Source organism: Eulemur rufifrons, chromosome 23, assembly GCF_041146395.1.
Source record: "Eulemur rufifrons isolate Redbay chromosome 23, OSU_ERuf_1, whole genome shotgun sequence".
In the NCBI taxonomy this organism is placed as follows: Eukaryota; Metazoa; Chordata; class Mammalia; order Primates; family Lemuridae; genus Eulemur; species Eulemur rufifrons.
The window spans coordinates 8450032-8462367 of NC_091005.1; the positions used below are offsets into that span (position 1 = coordinate 8450032).

Sequence of the window (12336 nt, forward strand, 5' to 3'; positions counted from 1 at the left end):
ATGTATGAATTCCCCAGTGGCCAAGGTAAATTTTGATTGCTGACACATTTGCTTTTGTGTATCCGAAGGGCTGTTATACCATTTTTCTTGAGCTTGTTTCATACAGTTGGTGGAGGAGAGTAGAGTTCCTGACGCATCAGACTACAAGAGTGACAACACAGACCAAGGGTGGAATGGTTGGTCTGCTACCTTCGCAGAGTGAGCTTAAAGGAATAAAAGAATATTAGGAAGAGAAGGCAAGGAGGAAGAAAAATGAGATAAAACTGTGCAAAAAGGAGACCAATTAAAAAAAGAGTATGCAGCTTAATAAAGATTGTATTATTGTTTTTGTTGTTGTTGCTACTGTTGCTGTTGTTCACGAGTCTTAACTTCTCTTAAAATCAAATATAAAACCGCCTTAAGGTTTCTGAAGCAAGAATCTTGCCACCCCAGGAGATCATTTTTCCAAACATATCAGACCACTTGAGGGCACTGTGGCATTGTATTTTGGTCAAGTGACCTTTTAAGACTCAGGGAAAATTTATCTAGTTTTTCAAAAACCCAGGATGAGCACACACAGGTACTCCGGGGTAATGTCTGTACATGTGGGTAGGCATAGCTGTGTGGACTAATAAACCAGTTAGTGCCCCACCTGGACCAAAGGACTGCTTTCCACATACGGCCATCACTGAATGCTTCGGAGATTTCCTTTACTGGTTGCTCAGGCTGAACCATGATATTATGATTTTCCAATTGCAGTGATAATGGATCATTTTTGGCATTTCCTACTCATTAGAATCTGTGCCAGTGTGATGGATTAATTTAGGGGCATTTTCCATTCTTACTACAAGCATTGAGAAGGGAGTAAGAGTAGCTGTTGTAAATTATAGAGCAGGGTCTGGGACGTTGACGTGAAAAAGGAGAGACAGAGGATTGAAAAGGGAGAGAGAAGAAGAGAGAGGGGATTGGCAAGTGAGATTGTGTTCATAAGGCTTAGCTGAGCAAAGGTAAAAGTCTCAGCTTGCTGGCTGGAATCAGAATCAGTGACAGGTCACAATGGAAGGCAATGCTAATATTGGAAAAAGTTTAAATTTATGGTAATAGAGCTGGATTCTCTCATGCAGTAACTTTCCTTTTTATTAAAAATCAACTGACTGCAATAAAAGGCATGGAGCCTTTTTATTTGCCATTTGCATTTTTTACATTTATAATTCTTGTAATAAAAGAAATACCAAAGACCTGGATTTTAGTCCTGTTTTTTAAATACTTTGTATCAGTAAATTTTGTTCGATAAACATATATTGAACAACTGTACTGTACTCAGCAGTGCAAGAAGGATGGGAAACACAGAAAACCTTAAGAACTCCTCCTGCCTTTAATCAGGACATTTTTTGAATAAATTGAAAAACATTTTTAAACAAATGAAACAATAGTAATATATGAATTAGCTTCCTATGATCTCAGATTCTTCGTCTCCTAAATTTATTTAAAAGCTATACAATTCTGATTCAACATCTTTTTGTCTTGAGTGAAGGAAGCCTGGGATCCAAAAAAACAGCCTCCAATCTCAACTATTTGATTAAAATTACCAATAACCTTGGAAGAATCTCCTGTAGCACAATGAAATAGTGAGCATAGCGTTCTTGACATGCATGTGCTGAGAAATCAGAAGTAATCCTGTTACCGGAGAAAAGGGAAGGCATAGTAGGGAGTGTGACAGAGTTAAAATAAAAAGGAATGCAGGAAAAAATGGCTTATTTAAATATTAATAAATGGCAAAGAACATTTAATACAGATTCACATAAATGTGGGATCGTGAAGCCTTTGATGGGTCTATAACATAGCTCTGTATATCATAAAACACGGAAGATGAAACATATAAAGATTTAGAAGACAGTCTCGAATGTCATTAATGAATGATGAGAAAGAGAACACAAAGGAGAAAGCGGGATACATGAACTTCTACTGACACCTTTGATAAGCGGTGCTTTCTGCTTTAAATAAGAGGACTCTCTAAATTGCAAAAGATAAGAAAGAACAAATCTGTCATTGATAAGAAGAGGTTACAGGAAATGGCACCTAAAAGGAAAATTGAGCTAGTTAAATGAAAATCTAAAAGGAATTATCCGAAATATTATAAATAAGCCAAACTGAATGGGTAAATTCTGAACAAGGTGAGAAACTTATTTTTAAAAATATATTTGTTCTTTAGAACCTCCTCAGTAGGTTCTAAAGCACTTGGTCAGTGGGCAGTGCCAAATAGGAACTAGGCAACCATTTGACGGGACCTGGAAAAGTGAATGTTTGAATCAGCTATGGAGGCTGAGATGTCTTCTGATCTACAGACAAGGTGGAGACCCAGGAGAGGTAATGGTGTAGTTCCAGTCTGAAATCTGGCAGGCTCAAGACCTAAGAAATGCCAGTGTTTCAGCTGGAGTGTGAAGGCAGGAAAAGACCAACGTCCCAGCTGAAGGCAGGTAGACAGGAGGAATTCTCTCTTACTCACAGGATGGTCATGATTTTTGTCCTATTTAGGCCTTCAGCTGGATGAGTGTCACACACGTTACTGAAGGAAATTTGCTCTACTCAGTCTACCAGATCAATGCTAATCTCTTGGAAAACACCATCACAGGCACACCCACAATAATGTTTTACCAAATGTTTGAGCACAAGGTGACCCAGTCAAGTTTGAGCAAATATCTGAGCACACTGTGGCCCAGTAAAATTGACAATAGTGATACATACTCCATAGGAACAGGAAGAGACTTGAATAATGGCATTGGCAAGAAATATCAGAATTAAGAAATATTGCCAGCACTACAAAATTAGACATCAGAAAAAGAAATCCACATATGGTAAGGATGATTTACATAAGGGAAAGCCACCTTTTATCTGTTGATTCATTTATCTTATTTTACTTAATTTAAGTGCTGTCATTCCCCAAAACTTGCAGGACTTTGGTCAAGGCTACCTTCCCTTTAGAACTTCCTGATCAACCCTACTCAACTTTTAAGTAGGTGATCTGGTATTTTGGAAACATCACAACTGGAAAACTAAGAGACCTTATACTGATTGACTCATGGTTACCAATGCTGTCAAATGACAGGGTGTTCAACCTTGAGCGCATGTTTTGCAACTAAAGGAATGCAAGAGCTATTCAAATTGTAGAAGTATTTCAAATGGAGGACTCATATTGGGGCTCTATTAAGAGCCTCCAGAAGCAGACAAAAGTTGGGAACAGACAGTTACCCCAAGAACCTCAGTAAAAGTAGATGATGTCAAGATGTAGGCACCTGCCACCCAAGGCCATGGAACAAGACCCAGCTGTACCTCTCCTTATTCCCTGCTTCTTTATTCTGTTTGCCTAGATAACTCCCATCCTTCACCACGATGTATTCTCACCTGAGATTAGTCTTCACCCTCATTTTCTTGTCCTTGAACATAGGAGCTCCTGTCATCACTGACCATTCCTTTCCTCACCCCTCAGCAAGACTGTTTTACCCACAGAAACTTTAGCAAACTTGGGCCAGACTGGTCACCATTTCCCATAATGAAACAGACTTAGTAATTTTCCACTCACTGACCCTTCTGCTCTTTGGCTGTAAATTCCCACTTGTCCCTGCTATATTTGGCATGGAGCCCAGTTCTCTACTGAGGTCTCTGTGCCCCTATTGCAACAGTCCTGAATAAAATTTGTTCTCATTACTTTAACTTCTGTCCAGCTCTAGTTTTCTTTGATATAACTCAATCCATCTATTAATCTCTAGAATTAGTAGTCATCTTTCTACAATGACTGTGATGCATTCCAGTGCTTTGATATATGTTATCTATTAAACAATTCTCTCTTTATGGAATAATTTAGATCATTTTCATTGTTTTCCTCTTTTATATTATTCATAATGCTACAATAAGCACTTTGTTAATGTAGTTTCTGCTTTTGTTGAAGTATATATTTAAGATAAATTGAAATAGTGAAGTAACTGGATTGATGGTTAAAAATATCATCATAGCTCTTGTTGCAAATTATAATATTGCTTTGCAAAGGAATGTGATAGTTTAAATGCTATAGACAATGAATGAGTACACTAGTCTGTAACATCACCACTGTTGGGTGATATTTTGAAATAAATACTTCCTTAGGTATAAGACAATGTAATTCTGTAATTTTTATTTTTATTACCACTATAGATGCATATTTGCCTACTGTGGTTTCTTTTATGTAATAAATAAGATTTATACAATATATAGAAAATAACAGAAAATCAATTAAAGAATAAATAGCGATATGAGGCAAATTGTGCTTAAAATAAACAAGATATCTAGAATAAAGAGTAAAGCAGAAATATAGCAAATTAGGCAGCATAATTTGTCATGGAGGGGAAAAAATCTTTTCTTGGCATGACATTTAGCATAAAGTTGGCCAAAATAAGTGCTATAAATTTGTTCCATAAAATTTTTATTATTATTAATTTCAAACTTTCACAAAACAAATCAAGTTTTAATACTGGATTTATAATTTATGTAGTTAATTTCATTTTTAGCACAATCTATCACATTTATGACAACTGAGAATCAAGGAATTGTATTTGGGCAGTGGTGGCAAAAGTGAGTGATCACAGTGCATGGAGGTAAGTTATGACCTGGAAATGGAGCACATGACACATAACTCTTCCCCCACCCCCACACCCTACTTAGGCAATGAGCAAGTGATTTGAAATTGGGCTGAAAGGTGACATGGAGTATGATAAAGTTAGATGTGCCACATTGGGTGATCAGTTATAATATCATATAGGAGAATCATAAACCCGTGTTTTGTTTTGTTTCTTAACCAACAGATCTTGGGTACATACATTTGGAAAATTTAGTGTCACCCAATTCTGTAGATGTTTGTTTTAGCTGTGTCATGAGTTAAATAAATGGAGAAAACATTGTTCCCCAGACAGAGCCGGGACAATGTAAAGAGGTCTGGACTGGGAGTCCGATGCTCTGAGTTCTGACCCTGGCTATGCAATTTACTTTCTACTAGTCTTTGGTAAAATGCTTGACTACATGATAACATAAGTTTTTATACACTGGATAGATAGAAGAAGTACTGCCCATTATGCCATGTTTGAAGATAAAACACTATATGAACATAAGAACATAAATCATTCTTATTGTTTGCATCTCACCATCTTCTACGCTGGGGGATAATTTTGTCCATTTGTGTTTCACAGAGAAAAACAAATTTAATTCATTAATTCATAGTGAAGTTATCGTCATATTTTCTACCACTAAACATACCCTTTGTGCAATCTGATTCTAGGAAAGCATTTCTCCGTAAGTAATTGCTGAAACAAAGGGCTTTTCAACTCATGGAATTACAATAACGTCAGACAAGCATGCCTTCCAAAATACCGTCATTGTTACTAAAACTTTAGAAATGAATGCTAAATAATGGAATTTTGAAATGGAAGAAACAGATGTCTATATTCTGGTAGGCTTATGCTCATATATGAATGTGAACAGACATTTGCGGACATATATATTATCATAAGCTCATGAACAATAATTGTAGTCTTCATTTGATTCCTCATTTTGCCAGTTTTTCTCAAGATTAAATGTGAAAAAAATGCATGTGAAATATATTTAATGTGCTATCCAGAAAGCACTGTGGAAGATAGATTTTTCAAAACTCTTTTCAAAATCAATTGAAGATTTACTACATGAGGAGGTAGAGATTATTATAAATGATTATAAGACCTGTCATGAGAAATCCATTATTGAGCTTCTGCATATCTAACTACAAATTACCTGGCAGGTGCTATGTGTACATACACTCTGCCTCTCACCCAGACATACACACACATAAATGTATATACATATATAAATGCACATACATATGTACACTTATATGATATCACACATATATTATTGAGTTTTAAAAATCTTCTAACTATTGATTTTTCTTAGGCATCACTATTCTCTACAAAGTATTGCTCACTAGGACTTTAGCCTTCCAAAATCTTTGCTAGTAGATTTATTTAAATAGGGTTTTCTATAAGTTAACAAAAATCTAATTTGCCTGACAAAACCCAGTTTCTAAAGGCTAAAAAAGGCATTTAAAATATGTTGTATCTACACAAAGTATCTTGTAAGCTTTTGTTCTTGCAATATTTTAATAATACATTTGTTGCTGGAGAGGATGTGGAGAAAGAGGAACTCTTAAACACTGTTGGTGAGAATGTAAATGAGTACAGCCATCATGGACAATCACATGGAAGTTTCTCAGAAAATTAAAAACAGAACGATCCAGCAATTCCACTATTGGGTATATATCCAAAAGAAATGAAATTAGTATGTCAAAGATATATCTATACTCCCATGTTCATTGTCACATTATTCACAATAGCCAAGATATGGAATCAACCTCAGTGCCCATCAACAGATGAACGGACACAAAAAAATGGGGTATATATACATAATGGAATAGAATTCAGCCATAAAAAGAGTGAAATCCTGCCATTTGTGACAACTTTGATGAACTTAGAGGACATTATGTTACATGAAATAAGCCAAGCACAGAAATACCGTATGGGCTCACTCATATGTGGAATCTAAAAAAGTTGATTTTATAAAAATAGAGAATAGAATAGTAGTTACCAGAGGTAGAGGAGGGGAGGGAGGAGGAGAGATAGGGAGAGGTTGGAAAACAAGTACAAAGTTACAATCAGGATGAAGAAGTTCCGGTGTTTTATTGCACAGTAAAGTGACTATACTTAACAACACAGTACTGTATATTTCAAAATAGCTATAAGAGAGGATTTTGAGAGTTCTTACCACAAAGAAATAATAAATGTTTGAGGTGAGTGATATGCTAATTACACTGATTTGATCATTACACAATCGACACATGTATTGGAACACCACACTGCACCCCGTATATGTATACAATTATTAAGTGTCAATTAAAAACAAAATAAAACAAAAAAGACCTGTATAAAATCATTGTCATGGTGGCAAGAAAAAAAAAGTTACCACCATATTGAATGCCTGAACTATGAGGCATTTTACATGTATTAACTTCATTGAGACTTTTACTTCCACCTCTGAGTTCAACTTAATTTTGTCATTTTGCAAACGACAAAAGCAGAGCTTTCAAAAATTAAATGTCCAAAATCAGAGAACTAAATTGGAAAGAGCTGTGAAGTAAAGATTGGTCAGTTTAACTCCAAAGTCCACTATCTCATTACATTCCCAAAGGTAGAGACATGATCTGAAACCTGACTTGAAGAGACAGAGGATATAAATGCACAGGTAAATAAAACATGGCCTGAAATGACATGGTGCCACACTCACACTCCAATTGCATAACCAGACAGCTGGGCATCGATTTTTTTTTGTTAGATATTGAGTTCTAGCATAAAATATCATTTGAAAAATGTTGTAAATCTATCAAACAACTTGCCAAACAATATTTGAAAGCCACCTGTTTACTTGTTTCTCTGCACTCCTTTAAATTCCAACATCTTTTCAATTGATGTATCCCTAGACTGAATAGAACATAAATATTTTTTTCTGGATATTTTTTCCTGACGAGGCAGAACTTCTAAAACACTTATGAAGGTGTCCAAAATATCTATAGTTTAAATAATGTGTGCATTAGTGGGGATGTAGTATATGGTAGAGACCATATATTAGGCCCTCCTATACACACTGATCTCTACCATTTTTAACACATTAACTGCCATGGGAGTTGAATTTAACTCACACTAGTTTTGAGCCCAGGGCCTCATGAAGCATATGTAACTCACACGTCTCTTCACCTTGGGAGCTGTGCGAACTATTTTTCAAGTCACATATCACTCACACACAGAAAACAATAAAAATAACAATTTTTTTATTAAATTAGAGATCATCCTTTTGTTTTCAAAGTTTCTATTCTATTTTCATAATAAAACACTGTGGTCTCAAGGAAAAAATTTTTTTTCCAGTGTGTCAGTCAATGTGTTAAAGAACAGAAATATTTAATGATCTTCTCTTTTCTCTAATCTTATAATGGATGGCATATCAGAAAATGAGTTATACAAAGGTGTGTTTTTTGTTTATATATTTATAAAATTTTGATGCTATACCTTTCTCCATCTTGCTTTAGACTAGCATGTATTTTAAAACTTTTTTCCTCTTTTTTCTTCCTCCTGGCTATAATTTTAGTCCACCTAAAATAATGTTTTCTTCTCCAAGCTTTTCATTACGGTTTGGCCCAGTGGAAATCCAGATTTTTAAAACTAATTGTCTAATATAACTTCCAGATAGTGGGAGAGCCCTACCATGGTAGTAATCCTACTGTTTACATACTTGGCAGGAAAGACATGATATGCTATTTAGGATTATGTTAAACACCAATTTTATATTAAAGGAATATGATTGGATGAAGATTATGTCTACTAAATTTTTATTTTGTACCATCAGTTAGGGAAAAACCTCTGTTTGGCCTGTATCTGAAATAATGACAGTTATTTTGAAAGATGGTGGCAGAATCCATTATCAAGACTATGCACTAAAATATACTAATGGCTACTACCTAATGAGCATCTACTCTGTGCCAGGTACTATAAAAGTTGCGAAGGATCCTGCTGTAAAATTCTCATTCCCTACCCCGATGGAGTGTCAGTATAATTTTAGTTATAAGGACAGCTAAATAAGACACTAAAGAGAGCTGTATATTACAGTCATGAAGAAAATATCGGGGTAACCCAAGTAGCTTCGGGGAAGATTTTTAAGTAGAAAAGATAAAAGTTAACAAAAATACAGGAACTTGGCTGATGAAGGGGGTTAGGTAGAGTGTCATAATTTAGAAATATACAGGTGTGCAAAAACAAGGCAACAACAAAGCAAAGTAGGATCCAGGAATTGCTTTTAATTCAGCATGGAGCCAGCACAGGGTCCTGGGGAAGAGAGATGTCAGTGAAGCCTGAGTGGTAGATGGGGGATAGAGTTCCAAAGTCTTTCACTTGAAGATTACATATTTAAGATAGAGTTTACACTGTGGGATCCTTAGGATGGCATTAAGCAGAGGAGTAAAATATTTATATCAGATTTTCAAAAATAAAACACCATATTGTTATCTCTCACTGGCAAGACTACAGATCATTTCTACTCTCTTTTTTCACTATCTTTATTTCAGAATATAAACCCATATTAGACTTATAATCAAAACATTTTTTTAAGAGATAGTATGCTTGTTGCGTCAGAAAGGGACAAAGAATTCAAACTTTAGTGATGTATTTTTTTTAATTCCATTTTAGAGATACCATGTTTTAAAAGCTTTTCTCAAATTTCACTTTCAATGAATACAAAATCAAGAACCAAACATGGATGTAAATGCCCTGTTAGCATCTAAACAAGAGAACTATTTTGTCAAGGCTCATACCAGAGGTAAACTCATATTTTAATTCAAGAACTCTATACCGATTATACTTATGGCTTCTTTACGTATTTGAACATCTATATATTCGCTTTCAAATACCTATAATAAAACTGGATTGCAACAAGAGGAGGCGGGTCATTGGATAGAATGGATATGAAAGGCCTACTCAAGACCTACAATATTACAATTCATGGAATCCATGAAAATTATTTAGTATTACAACCACATGTCCAAAACAAACAAAACCAAAGTGAACATCAACTATATCAACACAGAAGCAAAGTTTTCTTCTGATCAAATACTAAGCTTGCAGAGACTGTTATGGGATAGATTTAGAGTTGAATGGTTACAGTATAGGAAGGTTCCATGGAGAAAGAAAAATGTCAGGACCAGTGAAAATAAAGATACAAAAAGAGAATAAGAAACTATCTGTCATTAAAGAAAAAGTTACATCCTTGGAGGTGCAGAAAATATATCACACAGATAAACGGAGATTTAGGTACCTACCTTTTATTTATTTATTTATTTTTTTTTCGTTTTTTTTTTGTTTGTTTTTATTATTCTTTCCTATTTTTGGCCTCTTTAGGTTCTAGAAGTTACCTACCTTTTAATGTTGCAGGCTTCTATGATTCCCTTGCTACCTACGATTGTTTTTAATTACTATTATTTATTTATTCATTAATTATTTGACGAGTACTACTAAGTACTAAATGTTTCCTTGAGTGTTAAGTATGGCTAGGTTAGTTAGCCAAACAGATGAAAACCCCTGTCTTCATAACACAGGAGTTATTTAAAATTGCTAGAATCCAAGCCCCGCGAGAAGACCAATCGTGTACTCTAAGTCTCATGTTGGCTCTGGAAGGTTTATATAAAAGTATCTATAGCTGAAATGCAGGGAAACAAGCTCCAAGGAGGAGCCTACATTTGGAGCATCCGAATAATATTAAAAGCACCAAGAATTGGAAGGAGGTGACTTCATTGGCTTGGGCCTTCTTTATTAATCACTGATGTGGCGATTGTTTCTAATAAAATTGCCACAAGTTAAGAAATATCTGAAAAGGTGAAAGAATCTACCCCTATTTCCAAATTAGTCCCTCAAATCTGGGGAAAGGGGGAAGAAGTATCACAATAGTGTCTGTAACCCATTGAATTCATCCTTGCTGGGAAGACCTTGTCAGGGTATTTTTCTACAAAACGAATTATGCCATCCCTCCTTAATTTCTTTCTAAAGCTTCCCCTTACCTTCAGAATCTATCTGAAAATTTACATGTCTTGAAATTTTTTACACTGAATTAGTACTTCTCTCCAGCCATAACTCTCACAGTCCCTTATGTCTTACTCTTACTACCTCCTTTCAGTTCTATAAAATTCTCCATGTTCTTTCTGCTTCTAGACTTTACCCTCTGCTGATTCTTCTGCCTAAGATACCCTTTATCTTACTCATTCGTATTCCAACTATCACCTTCAAAGGCATTTTTTTCAAGAAGCATTCCATGTTCACCCAAATCTGGGATAGGTGTCTTTCCTACAGGCTGTCAAGGTGCACTTTCTACTGTAATGACATCCATTGATCATCATCAATTCCTGGATATGTGTCTATACGATCTAGTAAATCATAAACTCCATGAGGACTGGCATAACTTTTTTTTTTTTTTAAATGTGTGTGTCTTTCCCAGTTGCCCAGGATGGAGTGTTGGGACATGATCATAACTCACTGCAGCCTCAAACTCCTGGCCTCAGTGATCCTCCTGCCTCAGCCTCCCAAAGCACTAGGATAAACTTTTTTTTTTAATAATTGTATTCCCAGTGCTTTAAACAGAGAAATCATTTAATGAGAATTTATGGAATGAGTGAATGAAAGAATTAGAACATCATATGTTTTCTCAATTATCCCCCTAATCAGAGAGGATAAAGCTTGCTATAACTAATACATTATTAACATATTTATTAACAAATTATGTTATATATGTTATTTATTTATAAAGCAAAACCTGTCTCCCTTTCAGCAATATTCTCTCTCTCTTTCTCTCTTTCTCCCTCTCTCTCTCTATATATATATACACACACACAAACACACACACATATATACCCTAAAAAGAGATTTCATTTTTATTTTCAAACTCTAATTTTACCTGCTGAGAAAGCATTTCTCAACCTCAAGCAATTTTTACTTAACTTTGAAAAAATGTGTTCACTATCAAGGCCATAATAGTAAATCTAATTTTACATCTAGCATTCTTAGGGATTTACTGATGGCTTAATTTGATGATTTGGGGACTATACATAATTAGAACAGAAATACATGTTAGAACACGTTTCTGAATAACACAGTTATTTTGTAACTACCATTTCCATGGGCTAGAAACAGCATTATTGTCAGCAGTTATAGAGGACCACAAACTTGCCGAATATTATACAAGGGAGAGAATATAATTTATATGAAATTTCTGCCTATCTACCCTGATTCCTGTTTCACATTCCAAATTTTCTAATTCATGCCTTTGTTCACTTTGTTTATATTCTAAGTAAAAACTAATTTAACAGCTGTATTATAAAAATCTATCAATAAAAATCTAGTTGATTTGAATTAAAAACCAAAAAACTAGAAACAAACTATTTTATAGTAAAAAAATTAATGTATTAATTAAAGTTCAGAATTATTTCCCAGGTAGTCAATTTTAATATGACTAGCCTAAAAAAGTCTACAGAATTGCTTCTTCTAACTCATATTTATAATAAAAAGTTCTTCATTAAGAAATGAGGTATCTTAATTTTCTCAGAAAAATAATATATTTATATGTAGTAGACAAATATTAAACATTTTGTATATATTAAGGAATACTATTTAGCAAAATCTCTTTGCCTTATAAACAGATAATGAATCATTAGTTCTGTAAGTATTTCCTAAGGTCCTATTATTTATGGACATAGATGAGATATGAGAGATT

At 34.6% G+C, this 12336-nt stretch overlaps 1 long non-coding RNA gene across 1 annotated transcript in view; it reads right to left on the reverse strand.

Annotated features, from left to right (window-relative positions):
* The window catches only part of LOC138374004 (uncharacterized), a 73978-nt gene extending 70479 nt beyond the window's left edge, over positions 1-3499 (reverse strand). The window contains exon 1 of the long non-coding RNA XR_011231304.1: positions 3382-3499. This is a non-coding gene — a long non-coding RNA (uncharacterized lncRNA). The remainder of the gene's footprint in view (positions 1-3381) is intronic.
* Positions 3500-12336: the final 8837 nt, after the last annotated feature.